General features: G+C 40.5%; 1 non-coding gene and 4 pseudogenes across 1 annotated transcript; all 5 read left to right on the forward strand.

Annotated features, from left to right (window-relative positions):
• The first annotated feature begins 7003 nt into the window (after positions 1–7003).
• Positions 7004–7173, forward strand: LOC130125819 (small nucleolar RNA U3; annotated as a pseudogene).
• A 1391-nt stretch (positions 7174–8564) lies between these two features.
• LOC130125821 (small nucleolar RNA U3) lies at positions 8565–8749 on the forward strand (annotated as a pseudogene).
• Positions 8750–9905: 1156 nt separating this feature from the next.
• On the forward strand, positions 9906–10086 carry LOC130125818 (small nucleolar RNA U3; annotated as a pseudogene).
• A 5825-nt stretch (positions 10087–15911) lies between these two features.
• On the forward strand, positions 15912–16086 carry LOC130125820 (small nucleolar RNA U3; annotated as a pseudogene).
• A 2726-nt stretch (positions 16087–18812) lies between these two features.
• On the forward strand, positions 18813–19027 carry LOC130125817 (small nucleolar RNA U3). Its single transcript, XR_008811661.1, has one exon. It is a non-coding gene; the product is annotated as a small nucleolar RNA U3 (small nucleolar RNA).
• The last annotated feature ends 8536 nt before the right edge of the window (positions 19028–27563 follow it).

Consider the following 27563-nt stretch of genomic DNA (forward strand, 5'->3'; position numbering starts at 1 on the left):
GCTGACGATGGGCCTGAGGGGAGTTCCATTTTTATGTATCTTAGGGAGACCATATATGCATGGAATGTTATCTTGTGGGTAGAGACGGTGGTATTGCATTATTACTGGTCACTATGAGCAACGTACGCTTGGCCAACAGAGGGCGCAGTGAGTCTAGTATTCCCGAAGTATCTGTAGGTTGGGGATTCTAGAAACTGCGTCAGTACATGATGTCGGTGCTAGGACCACTGCAGAAAGATTCAGCGCTCTGATAATATTTTGTATTTTCTACAGGTAGGATGATCATGATTTTATCAGTCTAATAAATGTAATGACGTTGTACACTCGAGTGAATTGTAACGGTAGTCATTAAGGAAGGAAATGTCGAGTTGGACCGTAGTTTAGCATGACGACGTTAGACTAGCAACAACAGTAAAATGGCGACCAGTGACGGAGCGAGTCACGTAAATGTTGTATTCACAAATGACGATATCAATGTGCAGCGAAAATGGTGGAAGCCTTTGTGTGTCTTATTACAATCGGTGCTAGATCGCTGATTAGCTTAATTATCCGAAGACGAATTGTCATTCATTTATGAGGTTATAGCTTAGCTAACCGCTAGCTTGGACTACAGTAAAACACTGCAGTAGCTAGCCTAGCTTACGGTCACCACAAGGTGGGACACTGCGCGTGCTATGCGTTCTGGTGCTAGTAGAATGGCGACTTAATCTTAACATATTCGCGGCTAGTGAATCAGCTTGTCATCTTTAGACTAATGGGGATTAACGATAAATAGAATATATTAATGTGATAATAGATTAGACATGTAATGGATTAATGTGACTGCGTCTAGTAATGGGTCGATGAACGTAGCCTTTCCATTTCTGTGAACTACTCCGGCCCTTAGTACGACCTCATCAGCGCGCAGTCAAGAGTGCAGGGCATAGTATGGTGTTCATGCAGTAAGAACACAGGGTGTATCAGATCAAGTAAACACAGGTCCTTTTTAAATAGACATGTTCTTAAGAGTTTATCTGCTATTCTTAAAAGATAAGTATACTGGTTTTCGAAATAAGAATTGTTTGATTGGTAAATGTTAGTGTATGTTTAATACAATAGTACCAACCTTCTAAGATATTTCAAGGTCAGGATATGTTTAACAGTAAGACGGGTATACAGGCTGTAATGAACAATACATTATAAATATATATATATATATTGTGTGTACGTAACTATAGAATACTTACCTTGTTTTGTAAACTATAGAGTATAAATTAGTTAACACACTATGGAAGTTATTTACCTCAATCTCTAAGGGGAGGGAAACTTAACCTTTATACTCAACTGGAGTCCTGTAAGAAAGATCTTGAAATATGAGTTAATAAGGACATTGTAATTGAAGACTAGTAAACTTTGTACTAGGAAGGTACAATTGTGTATTATTGTAAATGATGGTTGATTGTCTATTGATGTTACTTGATTGTATTGTTTGAGAATCAGTAGGTTGCTGATTTTAGAAACTTTGTCAGTACATGATGCAAGTGATGAGACCACTGCAGAACGATTCAATGCTCTGATAATATTTTGTATTCTCTACTCTTCTATAGTTTCCCTACTAAATTAAGTGTTACACCAAACTGAGCCCCAAGCATCATTTTGTGTCTAACACTGAAAGGATGGTAAAGTCTGGCCATCGAATAAATCTCCTAGCTTTTAGTCCCTGGCTGTACCATGCTTTAAACACTATCTTATTGTTTTCCTTTAACTTTCTGTCCCCCCCCCCTTTTAACGTTCCATGTAGGGCTGCGACATCTAGTCCTGAGTCAAGCACCACTACTACCCTTCGTATCAACCCTAAAAAAAATCGGCAAAGGTAGTTCTTGTTGCTACAGGTACTTGTTTCATGAAATGTAGAAGATCCACCCAGTAGTGGAGCTAGAGTTTTATACAGGGATTGGCCAAGGCTAATTCAGGAGGTCCGCAGACAATGACAAAAAACTAGTGTATAACCCTAACCTGGCATTTAACGAGTATGAATGAATCCTGTGATTGCTGATTAGAGGTTGAAGTGATAATTCACTTAGCTCAGAGTGCTTCAATGTGGCACGTACTGTGGTCCACTAGGGTTACTTCACTAGAATTCTTTAACATACTATGAGTAGCCAGTGTCTCCCTCCAGAACTGCAGCTCAATTTCTTTGTCACACACACTGTGCTATACTATACTGGAGAGACTGAGGTCACTCTGTTTTCATGAATATATAATCTGGGTGTAAGTGTTGAACATCCAAAATATTTTCATGAAATAAAGCTCAAGCACCAAGGAGATAAAATGGCATTTGTGTGTGACATAATTTGCATAGTTTATTTATGGAAATAGACTTCCAAATTAACACTGCAATTTGATGTACCAGGTATGACCAACTTGTACAGACCTCTCTGATTCCCAAGTCAAACAATGTTTTTTGTTGTTTTGTGAAAACACAAGATATGCTTGCACAAAATATTATCAAGCAGAAATGGACTTGGAAAAAGAAAAATAATTTTGGTGCCCACCAAGGTTACAATGCTCCCTGCAATTATTGCAAGGTTTGTTTTTATTGAAAAACATAATTTCTCAACAAGTAGCTGTAATTTCCTATACCTTACGATGGCAAACAGGCCATCTGCAAATTGTGGTAATGTTGACAGATGATAAAAATTGTTCGTTTCGAGTTCAAGAACAAAAATCTGAGTTGATGGCTTTCAGGTTGCTAAATGTTAACTTGCTGAACACTTGGTTGTATTAATTATCTAAACACTTGTATATTGTAACTTAGAACAGTTCGCTGTCTATGCATGGTGTGTATTACTTGTGCAGATGTAAACGTAATGTTAGGCTAAACTGGGAACCTAGCTCTCTCAGCTGATTAACTCTGTTATGGAGTCAAATGGCCAGTATGCATCTACACAGCCACTCAACTTTCATAAAAGTTGTTCAGGAAACTGAAACTCGATGGTAAAACTTACTTCAAAATGGTGCTTTCGCCGTAGGTCTGCCATAGTTGTCAGTTGCTTGCGTAACTCGTGAGCTGTGGAAATATTTTCTCATCCTCGATTTTTGAAAAGCAGTGTTGGATGTCAAAATAAACGCTGCTTTCAAGAAGAGGTGAGATGAGATGTCAATCGGCATCAAACTGCAAGTGATAGCGAATGAAGTTTTAGGATGGCATCTGGGCTGGCCAATCAGATGTCAGGGGTGTCCAGTGCCACCCCAGACACCCCTCTGGCTCCACCTTGATTGAGTGGACGTTTTGTGATTGCACAGGAGCAAATTGTTGTCAGATGTCTAATAAACTGGCTAACAACCGTTTTTTTTATTTTGTTTTAATTTCTTGACCTAGCAAGCACTGTGAGCAGCACTAACTACCTGCTAAACATTTTTAAAGTAGTTTCAAGGTTTTATATTTCATCCAACCTGATGCAGCATGCACTGAGAGATCGCTAATATAAATGGCAGGGAAGCAAGGAAAACTTTCATTCTGCTGTGAGTATTGGGGGAGGATGGAGTGCCCTCTATTGTCCAGAAACGCACACTATCTGTATGTGCTGAAATGTAGTCGATGAGGTTTTCTTGGTGCAATATGTTTCCATCTGAGTGTCAGCCTCCCTGGACTAGCAAATTGCTAATGCTCCTGCATAAAGATGGTTGTATTTAATTTGCAGGCACCGGAATTGATGGACTCAACGCCCTCACAGAAGGGACAGCCCACAAGAAAGGTAATTAAAAACTGCTCTCTGTATGAATAAATGTTCCTGAGTTTTGAGCTGCAATTGTTCAGTTATTTAGCATTTGGTTTTATGATTGTATGGTTGACGTGTACAAAAGGGAAGCACTATAAAAAATGCCAATGTACATATCTAATTTATAGGCTCCAGCATCCCCGTGACCCTGAGAGCAGGATAAGCGGTTTGGATAATCGATGCATGGATAACAAAAGAATTCTTGCATTAATGTAAGCCTTGTCTTGTTCCTTGCGATTAGGTCTGGTCAAAACAGGCAGCAAAATATATGGTACATTCTCTTAAAGAAGAACTTGGACGGAGGCCCAAAGACCCAGATCCAAACACAGGCCACCTCTTTATGACACACTGTCACGGATCTCAACAATCAGTCACCAAGAAATGTAAGTAGTTGTAGTACTCTTTAATTGTTTTTATTTTTTTGGGAGAGGTTACATTAATTAAATCATAAATATGCCAGATTTAGCCTGTCATGTAGTCCTACCTTAGCAAACTTCATCTGAACACAATTTACTAATTCACTTTCAGTTGGGTATGAATTTGAATATAATTAAGTGAAAATATCTCACATAAGCAATTACAGCTCTTTTTAAGGCTTGTTTTCTATGATTAAACTATTTGTATTTTTGATACCGGTTTATGCCTACATTCCATTTGCCCCATCTTTTCTGTTCATGGTATAGAGATGAGTGACTTATTTCATATGGCCACATACAGCTTGCTACCCCTGCAGCAGACAGCTATTAAATGTACAAGTACTTGTTGTTCTTATTTGGTTGATGTAGTTGTTGTTGGTTTCAAATAAGACAACTGTACTTATTTAACTGAACTTTATTTGTGCGCTCAACAGCAAGTGGCCACAGCCTACCGAACATTTCAACAAGTGCCTTTCACTAGCAGCGCACCTTCCTCCTAACAGGAGGGTTACTGTAAAGACTGCAGTAGAAGTAACTAACAAAACAGGCTACTGTATTATAGGCACCAGCAAAAGTTAACTTAAACTTAACAGTTTAATTTAGGGCTGCAACTAACAACTATTTTGACAGTCGAATAACGTATCGATTATTGATACAAATAATCGATTATTCAGACTGACTCGCACAGTTACTCTATGGCTCTTATTTATCTTTCTGCTTTCAAATGTAGCTTGAGGTTGTTTTAGGCATGCGGTAATGATAAAGATGAGACCTTCATTCAAAAATGTATTTTTTAATGAATGGTTAACTAGGACTAGTTCAGTGAGGGCAGTTGCTTGCTGGGGTGTAAAAGTCTGCTTCCTTTGAGGAAAGCCATCCATGGTAGCATTACAAGATCCAACAAACCCACAACTTGTTCCAATTAATTTGAATGCAACCCACATTGGGCATGCAGGCATAGACAAGTTGTAGAGATCTTTAACAAATTCAAGTATCAAATCCTCTGGTGTTCTCCAAACTTCTGTATTCGGCAGCAACACTATCTCCAGCCATACATGTCACCATAACAACAATGTGACGTTTAAGCAAAGAATTTCCAAATGGCAGACAGGCTCTGGTTTAACATTGTAAAGTTAGGGCACATATGGAATGTGAACAGGATGGTTGTGAATATGTCCAATGTCATTAATAATTGATTGATCAAGAGAAAATGTATTTCAAAACAGAAAATGTTACAGCTCATAACATGGCTTTTAACACTAGCATTAGCTATACTATCTAGCCAGCTAGCTTAACGAGACGAGTCTAAATCATGCGGAGAGCCAACGTGCCACCTCTTCAGATTTTGCGTCGCGTTGATCAGTGCATAATTTCCGTTGGTTGGTTAGTAGATGTAGCTCGTACTAATGGTCACATTGTGAGATGGTCATCCTAACTTTGTGACACTGTCAGACTTTTGTCCCAGGTTATCTTTGGTCGTAAGACTGGAATTATGGCCATCTTTGAACCTGTCTCGCAGTGCAACGTAAGACCACTTTTAGAACCCCGACCAAACATATCGCCACGTTTAGTCATCTGAGATGGCCCAAATCGCATAGTCTGTAGGAGAGAGAGAATGTTTAGTTACAGAATTTTTTTTTTTTCCAAAAAAAACACACCCAAACTCCAAATCTGCCTGGAGACACACCAGAGAGCCAATCGGTAATGAGCAGGACAGCCCTCCAAATGGCACGTAAACTGACGACGATGATTGCTGCCTTCAGAAACTGCAGGGGGCTATTATGAAAGTAGAGTTGTCATATATGGGGTTTTAAATTTTCAGTTAAGACAAAAACTATGTTCTTTACAAGGAAAAGAACTGATAATGAAATAAAACAAATTATGTAATCAAGAATTGGAAAAGTGGAACCCTTTCAGTTTTTAAGGATATGGTTCGATGAAATAATTACATGCTTATCCATTCAGAAAGTAGTGGACAAATGTAAGAAGGTACTAAATGTAATGGTGTTTAGTTGGAAGTGAATGGGGCAGATGGAACTGCTTTGAAGGCCATATAGAATGGTTTACTTTGGTCAGTATTCGATTATGGCTGTGTAGTGTATGGGTCACCAGCCAACATTGGGGGAAAAAAATGAGATGAGGTACGATATCAGGCTTTGAGATAATGCAAAGGTGCATTTAAAACAAGGCCAACAGCAGCATTACAGGTAGAAATGGAAGACATGCCACTAGAAATGAAGGATAGTTATCCTTGAACTACTGGGCTAATTTACAGGGCCATAGTCAGGATCATCTAACACTAGACACTTCAGTCCCTTGTTGGGAAAAGGAGAGAAGGGAAACAAAAAGCTTTGGATGGACAATGACACAGAAGGCAATATAATTTGAAGTAGATCAATTAAACATTGAGCCAACAGTGCCTTTGCCAGCAATACCACCTCGGATACTTCCAGATTCCTCAGTAGATTTCCCATTATTAGAAAAAAACAAATGTAAGGATTTGAATTCTGATTGACATAAAATACAGGCTTACATTGATAATTACACAGTTGCATCCAGATTTATACGGATGCATCAAACAGGTCAGTAAATAATCAAGATGGGCGGTGAATTGTAAAGAAGAAACATCCAAATTTACCGTATCCTTAATCCATCAAACTCTATCCGCATCCCTAACCCTAATTCTGGGGGTATCTCCAAGCCAGCACTGGCGGAGGCCCTCTGGTGACACACACTGGCCCGGGCATTCAACCCTTAACTTTCACAACGAGAAGGTCCGTATTATCCATCAGAAATGCCATTGCCATGGTTCGTTTGCCTACTGTGAAGAGTTTGTCTCTGTTGCTGTGCTGTTCTAGAGAAATGCGTTTCTAAAGGGAGTCCTGCTACCCACGATGATGAGCTGTGATGCTTCTTCCTGAGCATAAAGCAGGTACAGAGGAGTGGCTTAATCACAAGTTCTGTGCTTTTGTGGAAAGACGCATGCTCTGAGTGGTGAAATGCAGAGAGCCATCAATTTATTTAAACCTAACCCTAAAAACAAACTGCCGTAGCAGTGAACTTAAAAAAAAAAAAATCATTTATAATGCTCCAACCCCCACCATCAATTTTTCAAGTTTAAACGGGGTAAACCAATCAAGATACAAGACAGTGGGAGATCAATTGTAAAGAAGAAAAAACATCCAAATTGAACCTACCATTAACCCATTAAACTCTCTCCATAACCCTAATCCTGAGGGTTTCTCCAAGCCGGTGCTTAGGCACTGTCCACCTGAACAGATAAAACTTTACCTAAACCGAAACATGTAGAAAGAACCATCTGTTAATTTGATCCAAAACTTGGACTACGAGAAGCTTGGTATTCTCCATCAGAAATGGCATTGCTGTGGTTAGTTTGGCTCCTGCTAAGAATTAATCCCACAAAGAATACCATAGTAACCGAGACTGTCTTGGCAGTTGCCAAGCTAACCACTGCAGTGGCATTTCTGATGGAAAGTACAGAGCTTGTCAGTGTGAAAGGTTTGGATAAAATTAATGGATAGCTTAGTCTACATTTTTCTGTTGGACTTGGCGGTAGAACTAGGGTAAGAGGTTTTTTTTTTTTTTTTTTTTGCTCAGGCAGCCAGTCTCTGCTGTAGGATTGTCTGCCCTAGCAGATCAAACCCCAGCCCTAACCGTAAGATCCATCCGTTAAGTTAATCCAAACCTAACGCTAACCAAAAGCTGCAGAAGACTAGTTTCAGTGCTCATTTCTGCCGTTCTTAACTTGAAATATGTTTCTACTAGAGGAACCCTGCTGCAATGTAGCGGTTTGGTTATCCACCCGTCTAAATCTTCCTCCTGTTCATCCTGCCAGCTAACCGCCTGCCCCTAAACCCCCCACTCCAACTCCCTTCCCCCAAATGCTCAATCATCTGAAATGCTGAGAAAAGTGGTTTACCCCCCTACTCCAACTCCCTCCCCCCAAATGCTCAGAATCATCTGAAATGCCAAGAAAAGTGGTTTTTAGAAAATGCATATTATATATAATTATTAAAATTGTTTTAATTTTCTGCTATTTTTCTGGTCCTCTCTGGAACAATACCTACCACCTCCAAAAAAAATTAGGATCATAAGTGCATTTTTGCAAAAATGCATTTATTTTGCATAATGCCAAACATTTCCAAGTCCCAGATTTTTTTTTTACATAGGTGAAAAAATGAAAGCTGCTCAGAATCATCTGAAATGCAGATAAAAGTGGTTTTTAGCCATTTTTAGAAAAATGCATATTTTTAATTTTCTGGGATTTTCCCTTTACTCTCTGAGACAATACCTACCACCTCCAAAAAGAATTGGGATCATAAATGCTTTAGTTTCCGGTCCCGCCATCTACACTAACTAACGGACATATACGCGCACACATTACAAAAATATGAGTAGAAAGTGATTCCCGCCAGCCACGATAATGGGCTGTCATGAATCTTCCTGAGCGCAAAGCGGGTACAGGGAAGTTGTTTAATGACAAACTTTGCTTTTATGACTGTTGAGTGCTCCTTTATGGGAGCTTCGAGGAAGGAGTGCATTCTGAGGGGTTGAAAAGGGGGAGAAATCCACCGGTTTTATCCAGACCTAACCCTTACTCTGACAACATTAAATTGCAATAGCAGACAACTTCCAAAAAAAGAGAAGCTTATATTAGTCTAAACCCCAGCAATAACTTTTAAAGCTTAAAGCAGGGTAAACCAATCAAGATGGAAGACAATAGGAGGTGAATTGTAAAGAAGAAACATCCAAATTTACTGTATCCTTAATCCATCAAACTCTATCCACATCCCTCACCCTAATTCTGAGGGTATCTCCAAGCCAGCACTGGCGGAGGCACTCTGGTGACACGTGCTTTCCTGGGCATTCAACCCTAAACTTTCACTCTGAGAGGGTCAGTATTATCCATCAGAAATGCCATTGCCATGGTTTGCTTGCGTACTGCAAAGAGTTAGTCTCTATTGCTGTGGTGTTCTTTGTGGGATTGTCTGCCTGAGCAGCTAAAATCTTACCCTAACAAAAACCCTACCCTAACCCAAAGGTGTGGAAAGCTCCGTCAATTAATTTTATCCAGAACTCTGAGAAGCTCAAGACTTTCCATAATAAAAGCTATTGCCGTGGTTACATTGGCTACCGCGAAGTTAGTCTCTGTTGCTGTGGTATTGTCTGCCTGAGCAGATAAATCCTGTACCCTAACTCAACCGAATCATGTAGGAGGCATCCGTTAATTTTATCCAAACTATCACTCTGAGAAGCTCTGTGCTTTCCATTATAAATACCATTACCGTGGTTAGCTTGGCTACCGTGAAGACTTGGTCTCTATTGCTGTGGTATTCTCTGTAGGATTGTCTTTCAGAGCAGATAAAACCCTACCCTAATCAGAAGAAATGGAGCCACCCATTAAGTTTATCCAAAGCTGATCCTACTTTCAAATCAAAGCAACCCTAACCCAATATTACAGATTTGCCTCAGTGGGCTTAATAGCAACACAACATCGTGTCCTTAGACCCTCTCATTGGATAAGGAACTCCCTAGAAAAACTCCTTTAACAGAGAGATAAAATAAGATGTCTCAGGGGGAGCAACAGAGGAGGGATCTCTCTCCCAAGACAGATGGCGTGCAATGGATGTTGTGTTCACGCAATTTACATAATACAACATTGAACGAGGATAACAGAATTATAATGGACATGCAATTTATGAAGAACATGATGTGCCATTTCAGGAATCATTTTTGTAGTTCTTAACTTGAGAAATGTGTTTCTAAAGTGAGTCCTGCTACCCACGATGATGAGCTGTGATGCTTCTTCCTGAGCATAAAGCAGGTACAGAGGAGTGGCTTAATCACAAGTTCTGTGCTTTTGTGGAAAGCAGCATGCTCTGAGTGGTAAAATGCAGAGAGCCATCAATTAATTTTATTTAAACCTAATCCTAAAAACAAACTGCCGTAGCAGTGAACTTCAAAAAAAATCATTTATAATGCTCCAACCCCCACCATCAATTTTTCAAGTTTAAACGGGGTAAACCAATCAAGATACAAGACAGTGGGAGATCAATTGTAAAGAAGAAAAAACATCCAAATTGAACCTACCATTAACCCATCAAACTCTCTCCATAACCCTTATCCTGAGGGTTTCTCCGAGCCAGCGCTTAGGCACTGTCCACCTGAGCAGTTAACTTTACCTAAACCGAAACATGTAAAAAGAACCATCTGTTAATTTGATCCAAAACTTTGACTACGAGAAGCTCAGTACTCTCCTTCAGAAATGACATTGTTGTGCTTAGTTTGGCGACCGCGAAGAGTTGGTCACTTTCTGTGGGATTATCTGCCTGAGCAGATCGCGCTTTACCCCAACCGAAATGTAGAAAGAGTCTTTTTTTTTTTTAACTGAATCCAAAAATTTTACTCTGAGAAGCTCAGCATTTTCCATCAGAAATGCCATTGTCATGGTGAGCTTTGCTACCACGACAAGAGTTAGTCTCTGTTGCTGTGGGATTGTCTGCCTGAGCAGGTAAAACACTTAACCTAACTCAACCGAAACATGTAGAAAGAGCCATCTGTTTATTTCATCCAAAACTATCGCACCGAGAAGCTCAGTACGTTCCATCCGCAGTGCCATTGCCATGGTTAGCTTGGCTACGATGAAGAGTTGGTCTCTGTTGCTTTGGGATTTCTGAGGGATTGTCCGCCTAAACGGATAAAACCCTTGCCCTAACGAAACATGTAGAAAGCACTCCGTTAATTTCATCCAAAATTTTCATTCCGAGAAGCTCTGTTCTTTCCTGCAGAAATGCCATTGCCGTGTTTAGCTTGGCTACGGCAAAGTGGTAGTGTCTGTCGCTGTGGGATTGTCTGCCTGAGCAGGTAAAACACTTACCCTAACCCAACCGAAACATGTAGAAAGAACCATCCGTTTATTTTACCCAAAACTATCGCTGCAACAAGCTCGCTACACTCCATCAGAAATGCCATTGCCGTGGTCGGCTTCAGCTACCACCAAGACTGCCTGTTGCTTTGGTATTTCTATGGGATTCTCTGGCTGAGCAGATAAAACCCTTACTCTTAAGTGAAACATGTAGAAAGAGTTGGCTGTTAATTTCATCCGGAACTATCACTCCGAGAAGCTCGGTACTTTCCATCAGAAATGACTTTGCTGTGGTTAGTTTGGCTGCTATGAAGAGTTAGTCTCTGTTGCTGTGGTATTTTCTGTGGGATTGTCTGCCTGAGCAGATAAAACCCTTACTGTAACTCTACTCTAACCAAAAGATGTGGAACGACCCAACCCTTAATTTTATCCAAAGATTTTATTCCGAGCAGCTCGGTACATTCCATCTGAAATGCAATTACTGTGGTTAGCTTGTCTATCGAAGTTATTCTCTGTTGCAGTGGTATTCTCTGTAGGATTTTCTGCCTTAGCAGGTAAGACCCTATCCCAACCGAAACATCTAGAAAGGGCAATCCGTTAATTTTATCTGAAACTATCACTCCATGTTCAGAAATGCTACTGCGAAGAGGTACTCCCTGTTGATGTGGTATTGTTTGCCTGAGCAGACAAAACTCTTAGCCTAACTCATCCCTAACCGAAAGATGTAGAAAGAGGAATCTATTAATTTTATCCAAACCTTTCAGTTGGAAAATCTCAGTACTTTCCATCAGAAATGACTTTGTCATGGATAGCTTGGCTACTGCTAAGAGTTATTCTCTGTTGTTGTATTCTTTTGTGGGATTGTCTGACTGAGCAGAAGTCCTAACCCAAACCTTACCTCAAGTAGAAAGCGCTCTCCGTTCATTTTATGCAAAACTTTTACTCTGAAAAGCTCAGTACTTTCCATTAGAAATACCATTGCCGTGGTTAGCTTGGCTACTGCGACGAGTTGGTGTCTTGCTGTGGTATTGTGTGCCAGAGCAGATGAAACCCTTGCCCCAACCCTAACCGAAAGATATAGAGCCATCCGTTACGTTTAGCCAAACCTAATCCTACTTTCGGGGATAAGTTCTTTAGTTTTTATCGTGAGAAATGTTCAATGTTCCTTTTATGGGAGCATCAAGAGAAGGGGCATGTTCTGAGTGTAAAAAGGAAAAAAAAGTGCAGAAATTCATCAATTTGATCTAAACCTTAGTCTTAAATGTTAAAACATTAAATTGCAATTGCAGAAAAGTTCAATTTGAAAAAAACAAAACAAACAAAAAACACTTGTATTGTTCCAAACCCCACCAACAACTTTTCAAGTTTTAAAACGGGATAAAGTAATCAAGATATAAGACGATGGGAGATCAGTTGTAACAAATAAACACCCAAATTGCCCTTAGACTTAACTAATCAAACTTTATCCCTAACCCTAATTCTGGGGGTATTTCTAGTCCAGCACTTGGGCATTGGCGGAGGTGCTCAGTTGACATGTGTTGGCTCTGGCATTCAACCCTAACCATAAAGTTAACCTAGTATATTCAGTGTGAAATGCCGGAGCCGTGGTTAGCTTGGCTACCACGAAGAGTTGGTCTGTTGCTGTGGGGTTTTCTGTGGGATTTGCTGCCTGAGCAGGTAGAACCCTTACCCTAACCCAAACGTGTTGAAAGAGCCGTCTGTTAATTTTATCCAAATTTTGCATACCGAGAAGCTCTGTACTTCCCATCAGAAATGCTGTTGTTAGCTTGGCAACCTCCAAGACAGTCTCTGTTGCTATGGTATTATTTGTGGAATTAATTCTTAGCAGGAGCCAAGCTAACCACGGCAATGGTATTTCTGGTGGAAGATACTGAGTGTTTCGGCGCTTTTTGTTCGGATATAATTAGCGGCTGGCTCTTTCTACATCTTTTTGTAAGGATTGGGTTAGGTTTAGTATAAGGGTTTTATCTGCTTAGGCAGACAGTCTCTGTTGCTGTTGTATTTCTGCGGGATTGTCCGCCTGAACAGATAAAACCCTTACCATAAGTGAAACATGTAGAAAGAGGCGTCCGTTAATGTTAACCAAAACTTTCACTCCGAGAAGCTTGGTACTTTCCATCAGAAATGCCATTGTGGTGGTTAGCTTGGCTACTGCGAAGAGTTAGTCTCTGTTGATGTGGTATTCTCTGTGCGATTGTCTGACTGAACAGGTAAAACCCTCACATCTAAGCGAAACATGTCGGAAGAGCTGTCCATTAATGTTTTCCAAAACTTTCACTCCGAGAAGCTTGGTACTTTCCATCAGGAATGCCATTGCCGTAGTTAGTTTGGCTACTACAAAGAGTTTTTTTCTTTGTTGCTGTGGTATTTTCTGTGTGATTGACTGCCTGAGCTGATAAAACCCTTATAATTAAGCGAAACATGTAGACAGAGCCGTCAATTTTATCCAAAACTATTACTCCAAGAAACTTGGTACTTGCCTTCAGAAATGCCATTGCCGTGGTCAGCTTGGCTACTGTGAAGAGTTGGACTTTGTTGCTGTGGTATTCTCTGTGTGATTGTTTGGCTGAGCTGATAAAACCCTTACAACTAAGGAAAAAATGTAGAAAGAGCCATCCATTAATTTTATCTAAAACGTATACTCTGAGATGTTTGGTACTTTCCATCAGAAATGCCATTGCCGTGGTTAGCTTGGCTACGACAAAGAGTCTGCTGCTGTTGTATTTCTGCGGGATTGTCCGACTGAACAGGTAAAACCCTTACCATAAGTGAAACATGTAGAAAGAGCCGTCCATTAATGTTATCTAAAACTTTCACTCTGAGAAGCTTGGTACTTTCCATCAGTAATGCCATTGCCGTAGTTAGCTTGGCTACTACAAAGTTAGTCTCTGTTGCTGTGGTGTTCTCTGTGCGATTGACTGCCTGAGCTGATAAAACCCTTACACTAAACGATATATGTAGAAAAGCCGTCCATTAATGTTATCCAAAACTTTCACTCCGATAAGCTTGGTACTTGCCATCAGAAATGCCATTGCTGTGGTTAGCTTGGCTATCACGAAGAGCTCGTCTCTGTTGCTGTGGTATCCTCTGTGCGATTGTCTGCCTGAGCTGATAAAACCCTTACAACTAAGCGAAGCATGTAGAAAGAGCCATCCATTAATTTTATGCAAAACTTTTACTCCAAGAAGTTTGGTACTTTCCATCAGAAATGCCATTGCCATGGTTAGCTTGACTACCACAAAGACTTAGTCTCTGTTGCTATTGTATCTCTGCGGGATTGTCTGACTGAACAGATAAAACCCTTACTATAAGTGAAATATGTAGAATAGCCGTCCATTAATTTTATCCAAAACTTTCACTGCAAGAAACTTGATACTTCCCATCAGGAATGCCATTGCCGTAGTTAGCTTGGCTACTACGAATAGTTGGTCTCTGTTGCTGTGGTATTTTCTGTGCGATTGTCTGCCTGATAAAACACTTGCACTAAGCGAAATATGTAGAAAGAGCTGTCCAGTAATTTTTTCCAAAACTTTAACTCCGAGAAGCTTGGTACATTCCATCAGGAATGCCATTGCCATAGTTAGCTTGGCTACCACGAAGAGTCTGTCTCTGTTGCTGTTGTATTTTTGCGGGATTGTCCGACTGAACAGATGAAACCCTTACCATAAGTGAAACATGTAGACAGTGCCGTCCATTAATGTTATCCAAAACTGGGGGTATCTGTTATCCAGTATTTGGGCATTTGGCTCTGGCATTCAACCATAATCCTTACCTTTCACTAGGAGAAGCCTAGTATTTCCCATCAAAAAATGCCATTGCCATGGTTGGCGTGGCTAACATGAAGAATTAGTCTCTGTCGCTGTAGTGTTTTCTGTGGGATTTTCTGCCTGAGCAGGTAAAATCTTTACCCTATCTTCCCACCGAGAAACTCTGTACTTTCCATCAGAAATGCCATTGCAATGGTTAGCTTGGCAACTGCCAAGATGGTCTCTGTTGCTATGGCGTTCTTTGTGGGATTAATTCTTAGCAGGAGTCAAGCTAACCACGGCAATGGTATTTCTGGTGGAAAATACTGACTGTCTCGGAGCCTTAGGTTTGGATATAATTAACGGATGGCTCTTTCTACATCTTTATGTACGGGTTGTGATAGCTTTATGAGTTTTATCTGCTCAGGCAGACAGTCTCTGTTGCTGTGGTATTCTCTGTGGGACTACATTTGAGTAGGAAAAACCCTCATCGTAACCCTAATCCTATGCTAACCCTTGCCGAAAGATGTAGAAAGAGACCTCCGTTAATTTCATCCAAAACTTTCATTTCAAGGAGCTCGGTACTTTCCATCAGAAATGCCATTTCCATCGAAATCTTGCCTATCGCTATATTAGTCTCCTCTTGCTGTGGTATTTTTTGTGGGATTAAGCCTTGGCAGTAGCCAAGCTAACCACGGCAATGGCATTTCTGATATAAAGTACCGAGCTCCTCCGAGTGAAAGTTTTGGATAAACTTAACGGATGGCTCTTTCTACATCTTTCGGTTAAGGTTTTATCTGGTAAGGAAGACAATCCCAAAGAGAATACCTCAGCAACAGAGACTGTCTGCCTATGCAGATAAAATCCTTATACTAAACCTATCCCAGGCCTTACTTTCCATCCGAAATGCCATTACTGTGGTTAGGTTGGCAACCGCCAAGACGGTCTCTGTTGCTATGGTATTCTCTGTGGGATTGTCTGCCTCAGTAGATAAAAACCGAATCCCAGCCTTAACTGAAAGACCCGTCTGTCAAGTTTATGCAAACTTAACCCTGCTCTTAACCATAACCAAAAGATTCAGAAGACGATACTTTGAGCGATAATTTCTGTCGTTCTTGTAAAATGTTTCAAAAGTGTGAGTTCTGCCACCCACGATGATGAGCTGCGGTGCTTCTTCCTGAGCATGAAGCAGGTACAGAGAAGTGGTTTAATCACAAGCGGTGTGCTTTTGAGGCAAGAAGTGTGCTTTGATCGGTAAACTGGAGAAAACTATCAATTTTATTTAAACCTAACCCTAAAAACTGCCATAGCAATTAACTTTAAATAAAAAAAATTGGTAACACTTTAGTATGGGGAACATATTCTAAGTAACAAAAACTTAATTTATAGTAATTTAACACTTGTAGTTTTGTTATGTAAGAACAGACCATATTCATTAAGTGTTAGTAAGGGAGAATAACTCTTCTTGTGGTACTACCACCTTATAAAGTCCATACTAAGCAAAGCATATTGAGATGGTACTACTAATAAACAATAATTCTGAGGTTATAGAGGGAAAACTCATAGTTAATGGCTTACTGGTTGTATAATAAGGCCATGCAGAATAAGGCATTGAGTATGTAATAATGACCAATTAAGAGCCAATATGTTGCTAATTTGCATGCAAATAAGCACCTAATTAATGGTGACTACGTTCCCCATACTAAAGTGTTACCAACATTTTTTTTATAATGCTCCAAACCTCACCAACAATTTTTCAAGTTTAACACGGGATAAATTAATAAAGATGCAAGACAGTGGGAGATGAGTTGTAAAGAAGAAAAAAAACATTCAAATTGAACCCATCATTCTCTCCATAACCCTAATATTGGGGGTATCTCCAAGCCAGGACTTGGGCACTGTCCGCTCGAGCAGATAAAACGTTACCCTAACCCAAACTCCACCTCAACCGTAACATGTAGTAAGAACCATCTGTTGATTTGATCCAAAACCTTTACTACGAGACGCTCAGTACTCTTAATCAGAAATGAGAAGGCTGTGGTTAGTTTGGTGACCGTGCAGTTATTCTCTGTGCGATTGTTTGCTTGAGCAGATTAAACCCTTTCACTAACCGAAATACGTAGAAAGACAAACCTGTTAATTTTATCAAAACTTTTCACTCGGAGAAACTCGGTTCTTTCCTTCAGAAATGCTATTGCTGTGGTTAGCTTGGGTACCACAAAAAGTCAGTCTCTGTTGTTGTGGTATTGCTGCGGGGTTGTCTGCCTGAGCAGATAAAACCCATTACTCTTAAGTGAAACATGTAGAAAGAGCCGTCCGTTAATTTTATCCGAAACTGTTCCTCCGAGAAGCTCGGTACTTTCCATCTGAAATACCATTTACGTGGTTAGCTTGTCTAGCGAAGTTATTCTCTGTTGCAGTGGTATTCTCTGTAGGATTTTTGGCCTGAGCAGATAAAACCAATTACTCTTAAGTGAAACCTGTAGAAAGAGTTGTCCGTTAATTTTAACCGAAACTATCACTCCGAGAAGCTTGGTACTTTTCATCAGAGATGCCATTGCCGTGGTTAGCTTGGCTACCATGAAGAGTTGGTGTCTGTTGCTGTGGGATCGATTTGCCTGAGCTGATAAAACCCTTACCGTAACCCTATCCCAAACCTAACCAAAAGATGTAGACGGCGCCAACCCTTAATTTTATCCAAAAGTTTTACTCCGAGAAGCGCTGTACTTTTCCTCTGAAATGCCACTGCCATGGTTGGCTTATGTATGCGAAGGTATTCTCTCTTGCAGTGGTATTCTCTGTAGGATTTTCTGCCTGAACAGGTAAAACCCGTACCCTACCCAAACATGTACAAAGAGCATATGTTAATTTTATCTGAAACTATCACTCCTAGAAGCTTGGCACTTTTCATCAGAAATGACATTGCTGTGCATAGCCTGGCTACTGCTTAGTGGGTCTCTGTGGTGTTCTGTGCGATTGTCTGCCTGAGCTGATAAACCCCTACCCTAAGCAAAACATGTCGAAAGAGCCATCCGTTAATTTTATTCTCTTTTCACTCCGTGAAGCTTAGTACTTTCTGTCAGAAATGCCATTGTTGTGGTTGGTTTGGCTTTCGCAAAGAGTTGATCTCTGTTGCTGTGGTATTCTCTGTGGGATGGTCTGCCTGAACCGATAAAACACTTACCCTAACCCAACCGAAACGTGTAGAAAGAGCCATCTGTTAATTTTTATCCAAAACTATCACTCCATGAAGCTCTGTACTTTCCATCAGAAATGTCTTTGCCATGGTTAGTTTGGCAACTGTGAAGAGGTAGTCGCTGTTGCTGAGGTATTGTCTGCCTGAGCAGATAAAACTCTTAGCCTAACTCATCCCTAACCGAAAGATTTAGAAAGAGCCATCTTTTTTTTCTTATGATTAATAGTTTTTTTAACAATAATAAAACATATAAACAAGTATTTCAGCTTGAAATAACATGGACATTAAATCAGAATGCGAACGAAACAAGCACAACCAGACCGAAAATAAATAAAAGATAGGAGAGACATCCTGAAATAATGAAAGGAGGAAAGAAAAAACATGACTGTGAGCCATCTTTTAATTTTATCCAAACGTTTCACTCAGAAGAGGTCAGTACTTTCCCTCAGAAATGACTTTGTCATGGATAGCTTGGCTACTGTCAAGAGTTATTCTCTGTTGTGGTATTTTTTTGTGGGATTGTCTGACTGAGCAGATAATCCCTAACCCAAACCCTACCTCAAGTGAAACATGTAGAAAGCGCTGTCTAATAATTTTATGCGAAACTTTTACTCTGAAAAGCTCGGTTCTTTGCTTTAGAAATGCCATTGCCATGGATAGCTTGGCTATCGCGACGAGTTAGTCTGTATTGCTGTGGCTCTGTAGGATTGTCTGCCAGAGCAGATAGAACCCTTATCCCAACGCTAACTGAAAGATATAGAGCCACCCGTTAGGTTTATCTACACCTCATCCTAATTTCGGGGATAATTTCTTTAGTTCTCATATTGAGAAATGTTTTTCTAAAGAGTGAGTCCCGCCACCCACAACGATGAGCTGGGGTGCTTCTTCCTGAGTGCGAAGCAGGTACAGAGAAGTGGTTTAATCACAAGCTCTGTGCTTTTGGTGACCGTTCAGTGTTCCTTTTATGGGAGCATCAAGGGAAGGAGCATGTTCTGAGTGGTAAAAAGGGAAAAAAATGCAAGAATTCATCAATTTTATCCAAATCTAAACCTTAGTCCTAACCCTAAAAACATTAAATTGCAGAAAAGTACAATTTAAAAAAAACAAAAAAAACACACCCACTCATTAATTTGGTATATAAAATTTGTTGCTATATAAAAATCCAACCCAACAGGCTTGAAAACATAGGAATTGACACCAAGATCAATCAAGCCAAAAAACGACACCAAATGTATAGAAAAAAATCCATTTTTGGAGGCTAATTTGACAGCCATCTTGAAAAATGGCCTCCATCTTGGATTTTCAAGTGGCCAATCGGACAGATTTGATTGGAAGCGTGTGGAGAAGAAATGCACCAAATTTCATGCTTGTATCATAATTTGCACAATTACACTCGAGTTTGGCTTTTATCCGCTCCACTATAAGCCAAAACATACCTCAACCGCAACATATAGAAAGAGCCATCTGTACACTTTATCCAAAACTGTCACTCCGAGAAGCTTGGTACTTCCCATCAGAAATGTCATTGCCATTGTTAGCTTAAGAGTTCGTCTTTGTTGTGATATTTTACAGTATACCCACCAGCAACAGGCTCCCCTCACTACACATACCCAAATAGTGCCCAAACAAATTTAACAAAAACTAGCGTCCCCCAAAAATACTTTGGGGGACATTTGTCCCTGATTTAGTTTGTCTCGTCATAAAGACTGGTTTGTTTGTTCCTGGTTTAGTTTCTCAAGTCATAAAGACTGGATTATTATTTGTTCCTGATTTAGTTTATCAAGTCATAAAGACTGGATTATTGTTTGTACTTGGTTTAGTTTGTCAGGTCATAAAGACTGGATTATTTTCAGTTTTATTGTCATTAAAAACAATGTGCAAGCACATGTTCCTGAGTTAGGGTCTCAAGTCATGAAGACTGGGTTATTTGTTCCTGATTTAGTTTGTCAAGTCATAAAGGCTTGATTTTTTTTTTCCCCCTGATTTAGTTTGTCAAGTCATAAATACTGGTTTATTATTTGTTCCTGGTGAGTTTGTCAAGTGAAAGACTGGATTATTGTTTGAAGCCTGGTTTCTGTCTTTTTTTTTTTTCTGTACTTGGGTCCATACCAAACCAAGGTCCTAACAAAGATGTGCCCCCCTTCTTTATTTAATAACTGTGTTCCCCAGCTGTGAGAGGAACTTGTATTGTGTGTGCGTGCGCGCAACATGGTATTTGATAGATATAATAAATACAGTATAGAGCAGAGAACATAGAGTATAGATAGATGTAATATAATCGTTAGATAGTATAGAGCAGAGAACATAGAGTATAGGACATAGTATAGTTAGATATAATCGATGGATATAATAGTATAGAGCAGAGAACATGGCAGAGACAAGTTGATTTGAAGATATGCTTTTTGGTAAATTTTATTAGCCACACGAGCAAAACCAGTGGAATTAGTTTTTGCTACATTTTGATTCTGCAGCACAATATATACATGTACAACAACAGACACTCCACAAATCATGAACAATACAGTTACACAATAGCAGAAATAAACATATCAGGTATAACAGGTGAATGGTGGTATTTATGCCAATGGTGTGAGGATGGGACTATAGGGAGGAATTCAGTCTTGATGGATAGGGAGAAAAAAAACTGTTTGCAAAGCGTGTAGTCTTAGTTGACAGTGACCTGTAGCGCTTCCCTGAGAGAACGAGCTGGAAGAGGTGATGAGCAGGATGTGAGGGGTCGCAGGTGATCTTTGCTCGCTTTACAGTCCAGTTAGTATGTAGGGATTCAACTGAGGGGAATGGGTTGCCTATGATTTTGGATGCCTAGTTGACAATCCGCTGCAGTTTTTTCGTGTTTGACTGTCTGTGCTGCTGTACCATACTGTAATAGAAGATGTTATGATGGACTCGGGTAATGGCTGAGTAAAATGACAAGCAGTAGATGTTTGATCCGGTACTTTTTTCTTTTTTCACATTTTATTTATTGAAATTTTACAATCAAAATGTTATACAGACATATATGAAGTCAATGTTTATTGGTCCACTTCATTCAAACATGAAACCTACCGCTAAAAATTTGGTGTCATCTTTGACCAGTGTCTTTTGATCACCATGTTACTAAGGTTGTCCAATCCTGTTTCCTTCAGCTACAAAATATTGCAAAAATCACTTTTAAAGACATCGAAAAATTAATTCACACTTTCTCCCTTCTAGATTAATGTAACTTTCTCTACTCTGGCCTCAACTATGCTACTTTAAATCATCTACAGTTGGTTCAAAATGCAGTTGCTAAACTAACTAGAACTAGTTGTAGGTCCCATATTACCCCTATTCTTGCATCTCTTCATTGGCCTCCTGTAAAGTTCAGAATAATCTTGAGTTTATTGATTACATTTAAAGCACTGCATGATCTTGCCCCCAGTTATACTTGCGATCTTCTCATTTCACTTTCAGACCACTCTGATCCTCAAACCTCAGTTATATTTCCCTCAAAGCACAGACACAAGTGGCTTTCTCGCTACTGGTTTATTTGAAAGTTGTCTTCGCCTCCAAATCCACCATGAAAACTGACAGTATTAATGACCCATGAAGACCATAATAGCTTCACGTGGAAAAAAATGGTATACGCTCCATGTTGCGTAACATATATTGACGTAACATACAGACAGAAAATGCCTATGACTCAGAAAATGGGTTATAAAGCAAACTGGGCTAAATAATCTAAAATAGGTTTGGCTAAGGAAGCATTGGAAAAGAGTATTATTCAGACAACAGTATTATAAAAGAGAAACGGCCGGCATTTATTAAACATATTAATAACAACACAAGTGCACTTTGAATGGTCAATAAGGAAAATAATAAGGGTCAAACCCCTTTTGGTCTGTCTGTAATGTCTTTTCAGTGTGTAGACTCAGAGCTCTGGTCAAAAAGAGAAAATATGAAAAGATAAAAGTCTGAAACTACCTGGGTAGTGTGTGTAGTGTTCATTCACAAAAATGGAGATCTCAAACGGTCTTGTCTGTCTCTCCTGGTCGTCCTCAATGGAGAAGCAAGACGCCACTCTTCCACGTGCTGTCTACGCCTCGTGGGTCACAGGGCTTGCTGCTCCCTTCTTTGGGAAGGAATCCAGTACACAAAGAAACCAACCTGCATACCGCAGGATAGAAAATAAGTCTCTACTCTCTAAAGCACCAGATCTAGAATATTTGAATCAATCTTTCACATTCCCAAATAATGGAATTAGGAAACAAAACGAAGCTAGTGAAGGTCCTTGCAGCTAACAAGTACAAATCACAGCGGAATCATATAACATTTCACATTCATATTAAGCTATAGGATATAGGCTATCTGAAAATCCTCTGATTTGGTTCTTGTAATGAAATGTTCTAGGTTCTCTTCAGTTCTAGGCCTAACAGGCCTACACATTATAAGACAACTACTATGCTACTATAGTGCATGGATAGAAAAAAGACAAACATGGCTAAACTAGCACATGGTTAGCTACTGTAGAAACTCACTGAAGAATCCGGGCAAATAAAGAAAACAGGTTTCCAAGCAAGCAATCCTCTGCAATCCAAACGGGATTAATTAATTTAAACTGGTAAACTTAAATGAGTAAGGGTAACAAAGGCATACATTTTGTATCTCTGTTCCAGCTTCTACGAGTTGGACTTTGGTTCATTTGTCTGCAGCTCAAGAAAGGTCTGCAGTCAATCTTTTACACTCGTTCTGATCTGACGAGGCCTGGTAATTTTCCATTTGGACAGGCTGCTAGCGCCCTCTACAGGGGACTGCATGGACATGCATTAACTCTTTCTAGGGCAGCTAAAATCAGGGGGGTTACACCTCGTTGGCTGCATGTTTCGACAGGGAAGTCGTCAAATCTTGTTTGTAAATATTAACTTCTCAAAGTTCGCTATATACGACAAACTTTCATTACACATGAAGTCTTGTTAGTTGCTTGCTTGCGGAGATCTTCCCTTCATCTAACTTATGTGAAAGAAACCCAACAGGATTTGCCCCTTAACATTAAAATCAGCTGTCAAAATAAGTCTCAATTCAAATCATAGTTGCATGTAATACAATAATTGCTTGCCGGTACTGCTTAAGAGTCTTCCTGATGTATACATATGTGTACGTAACCTTAAGCTGAGACTTCAAAATGATAGTACTATTACTTGTAATAAATGAAATGATGTATATATAACAAATGCAGTTAAAATGAACTCTCAGTCATAACACTGGTCTTGGAAAAGGTAGACGAATATTACAAATTATGTAAACATGATGGCATCAGTCTTTTATCTATTGCTTATTCCAACTGCAAAACAAAATATGACTTCGCCTTTGCAGTTTCAGCCCCAAGCCTCTGGAATAATCTCCCCCAATCTATTAAATTTGCTAAATCTTCGATTTGTTTTAAGCGGCTTCTAAAAACCCATCTTTTAATGGATTCCCACGTTTGACTTCTGTTTTGTTTTTTTAGCTTGGTCTGTTACTACCGGTTCTATATAGTGTGTGTGTGTGTGTATATATATATATATTAAAGATTTCATTCACTTTGTATTTGTTCGCATTTTGTGTATGTAATGTAAAGCACTTTGTAACGGTGTTTAACAGTGATATAAATAAAATGATGTAAATAAAATTTTGCTTGCTTCAAACTAATGGGACTGTGTCCAGATAGATGGTTTCCTCAGTTTTAGGTAGTAATTGTCGTCTTAATGCTTTCCACAGATACTGTTCTCTGGCCATGACAATTGCACTCCTTGTCGGCCGGTTTAATCTTTCTGTTATCGAGGAGTTCCGATAAGGCTCTGTCTTTTGTACTATTAGGTTTTACTACATGCTGTATGCGGAAGAATTTGTCGAAATAATTCAAATTGGCCACAATGAGGGTCGCGAGTTCCGCCAGCAGCGTGCTGTTAGGAGTCTATTCCGACTTGGGAGTGAATGGCAGGGGCTCCGCATCTGTGCTGTCCTTGTAATACACTGCTAGTTTCAGTCTTCTGTGGCATTGTTGAATGTCCCTTCTGATCTGTTCCATTATGCTTTTTGTTACTTAGTTGGAATGAATTTTATTCCTCTGTTCAGTAGGGTTAATTGTGGGGAAGTTGGGAGAGTTTTTCGCTAGTACATTTTCATTCCCGTCCTGTATCGGCAGGCTTGTGGGGACTTTTAATTTAAATACTCCAACCAGTTTTGTCAGTAATTATATTGCCGTCTGTGGAGTCCAGTGCACATTGTCCTATAAGTCTCGAAGAGAGTCCTATTTAGTGGTGGCATGGTTGGAGTTGCCTTTGATGTATTCATTCAGTTTTTGTAGGTTTGTTTGTTCCCCCAGCAAGAGGCTTGTGGAGTAGTTAATCATGGGTATCTGCACATTGGCCCGTGGGAATTTGCTTTTTGCTGCTCTGATGCCCCCTGAAGCTGCTTGATGGTGGTCTTTTTCAGTTTTTGTGATCTATTACTTCGCCTAAAGGACACAATCACCTCTTCCATTGTGTTGGAGTGGGTGGCTTTGTTGGTTGTGCTCTCCGCATGTCTGAATGTGGCTCCCGGATAACTGTCAATTTGTAGGTTAGCCAAGTCGAAAGGTGGGAATTTGGCAGCATTTGAGTCTCCCATTATCAGTATAGTTTTGCTTGTGCTTATGTTAAACCTCTAGTCTTGGCATTTGTTTTGTTTGTTTGCCAGATAGTCTGGGGTATAGTGGTCAGGTTTATTTTTCGTCCGGCGTCCGCTTCCAGACAGCTCTGTTTAGCTGTTGTGTGATTTGGCGTGAGGGTCAGACCAGTCAGGCTTGGTGAGTTGTTGTTGGAACGGTCCCGCCTCGTCCTGTAGGAGTGTTTATTTGGTCTGGATTCGCATATGGATCAGTCTGTTGGGTGGGTATTCCAGTGTGGTTCTTTTGGGGATGGTGCCTGCGGTGGTGGTGTGGGGAGTATAGTCCTGCTTTTCAGCTGACCAGTCTCCCCTGATCTCCGCGGCCTCGCTGGTCCTCAGTTGCAGCTGTGGGGCCGTAGACGGCTGTGGGCGATCACTCATTATTTGCGTGGGGGAGGTTGTTTGCTGTTTTCTGCCCCCGTGATGCGATTCGGCGGCACATGGACTTCGGTGACCACAAGCTTCGTTGTACCAGATAGCCCCGCCATTGGTGATTGACTTGGGCGTTTGGTGGCTTCGATTGGCTGTCCTCAGCCTCGAAGTCTGTCAATTTGGAGATGAATATTGTCTGTCGTCAATCGTCTCCTCCTGCAAGTGGCAGCCCAGGCCTTTCCTTGCCGAGGATGAGGCTACCTGGAACGGGCCATCCTAGTCCCGTGTGGATAGGTTGGTGAATTTATCCATTTCTCCTTTTATCAAGTTTTTGTAGTGTTGCTGTACTATTCTCATGGTTGTGGCAGCCCAGTTTTTTTGCAATGTCCTCAATCTTTCTCCGTGTCTTCGTTCAGGACTGCTGGTTTAATGGTGGTAGTCAAATTGTTGGCCAGACTAACTGGTTGGTTGGGGGCTGCTGTGAGGCCGATGCAGTTTTCGAGTGATGGTTTGCTGTGAGCAGTTTATGAAAATTCGCCGTCTTTAAGCCGAAGTCTGTCATCAGACCGTTGTCTTTAATTTCATTTAGCTCTATTTGTTGTTGTAGAGGGCCTTAAAGGAGCAGCAGCCCCTGGTGAATCTACCCTCAAATGTGTATCACCACAGTGGCATAGAAAGGGACTGTCTGTAAGCAGCTACTCAGTGAAAAGAATCTCACCCTGGAATTAGCGATAAGCACCTGTGTGCTTCATGAACAGTCAGAAAAGAGCTCCAAGGAGTTAAAGAAAGAAGCGGATATGTAGGCTATTCAGAAAACTCGCTGTGGCAACTGCAATGGACAACACACGCTCCTGACCGTAGTAAATGTTATGCATTCAATAAACAATGCAATAATTGTGGCAAACTCAATCACTCTGTTAAATGCTGCAGATCCACACCAGCATTGCCCATAGTTGGCGCCAAAGCCCCCCAGTCATTACTAAAAAAGACAGCCAGATAGCGAGAACGATCTGACCACACAACCAGACAGTGCTTTGGATGATACGTTTTTTTGCGACCCAGTTGATTCAGCCACTCGGGAGAAATCTTCACAACGCTGAAACTGAAAAGTGGAAAGGGCAACTGAAGGTAAAATTGGTTTACACTTTGATTTTTGTATTGTCTTTTAACATTTCTCTGTTCAGCACACGTATTCTTATCTCATTTGTAGCCAGGCTCTGCTTAGGTTTGGCGGTGGAGAATGCGTGGTTGCCAGATACAGCTGATAGTTTCCAGCCCAAAAGCTGTCCAAAAACCGCCAGGATGCACATAAAACTGCCCAAAATGTAAAATCAATATATAGTTCAGTAATGTTATTTAATTGCCATACCATCCAGCATAAAAACAATGTACACTGACAGCCGAAGCACGCACAAAATAGCCTAACTCTTATAATGAGAAATTACAGCACCGCAAACCACAGCACTCCTCGGGAAGCGGCAAGTCAGACAGAGCTGAACCAAACAATTATCGTTTTCATGTCAATGCAGCAACAATATGTTGCGATCAAATCTATGTCCCTCTTTGCAAAAGCACAAAGAGGCACAGAGCGTGGTCAGTGTGCTCAAGCGCACGCAGGCATTGCACTTTTACAGGGTAGATTTAAATAGTTTATCTGTGAACATACACAATCAATATTAGCTTTTACTCCAGAGTGTGTGTGTGTGTGAGTGATATCTTGCCTTTAGATGCAGAACGGCTGTCGGTTGCAACTTGAACACACTGGTGAAAAACACGAACTTTGTAGAACTATGTACAGTTTGACACAGCTGTGTAGTACATGGATGAGTCAAACCTCCCCAACAGCTGTGGGGAAGGTTGGAACATGGCTGAGGTACATCTGTGTTAGACCTGTGCGCACATCCATCAGAGCAGAAAGGAGCAGTAATTCCATGCAATTTCTGGTATCGTCCTTGTGTTACTTGGGAAATGTTCTTTCCACATGCGCAGTTGAGATGGGCAGGGTCAGAAATCTTATTGCACCTAGTGCTAAATCCTGGAAGCACTGGTTTCCTCCGACATCTTTAAAGGCTTCCACCTCCAGCCAAAAGGCATCGATGGGCTGATCATGGGAGAAATTTGTTGATGCCATATTTCTCCACTGGGTCTCAAGTGAGCATGGAAAAAAAGCCGGGCACAGTAGCTCCAGTTTCCACAGCATTTCCAAAGAGGCAGGTAAGCACACCTGATGCTGCACCAGGACTTCTTTCAGAAACTCCATGCAGCATGTTGTAATGAGCTGCGTCTTCTCAAGGGGCGGAGTACTGGTCTCTAATTTCTGACTAAAAGAGGTCACCAGAGCTGCCTCAAGAGGTGAAATGAATGTTTGGGTGTTGTAGGTCCAGTTACCTGATCTGTTGATCGGTGTTCATGCGATGTATGATCTGCTTGATTATTCGTCTGTGTTGACATGAACAGCCTGTTAAGGTCCCTGAAAACGCCTAAGCTGTTTCCAGCTGA

This window comes from Lampris incognitus, chromosome 15 (genome assembly GCF_029633865.1).
Source record: "Lampris incognitus isolate fLamInc1 chromosome 15, fLamInc1.hap2, whole genome shotgun sequence".
In the NCBI taxonomy this organism is placed as follows: domain Eukaryota; kingdom Metazoa; phylum Chordata; class Actinopteri; order Lampriformes; family Lampridae; genus Lampris; species Lampris incognitus.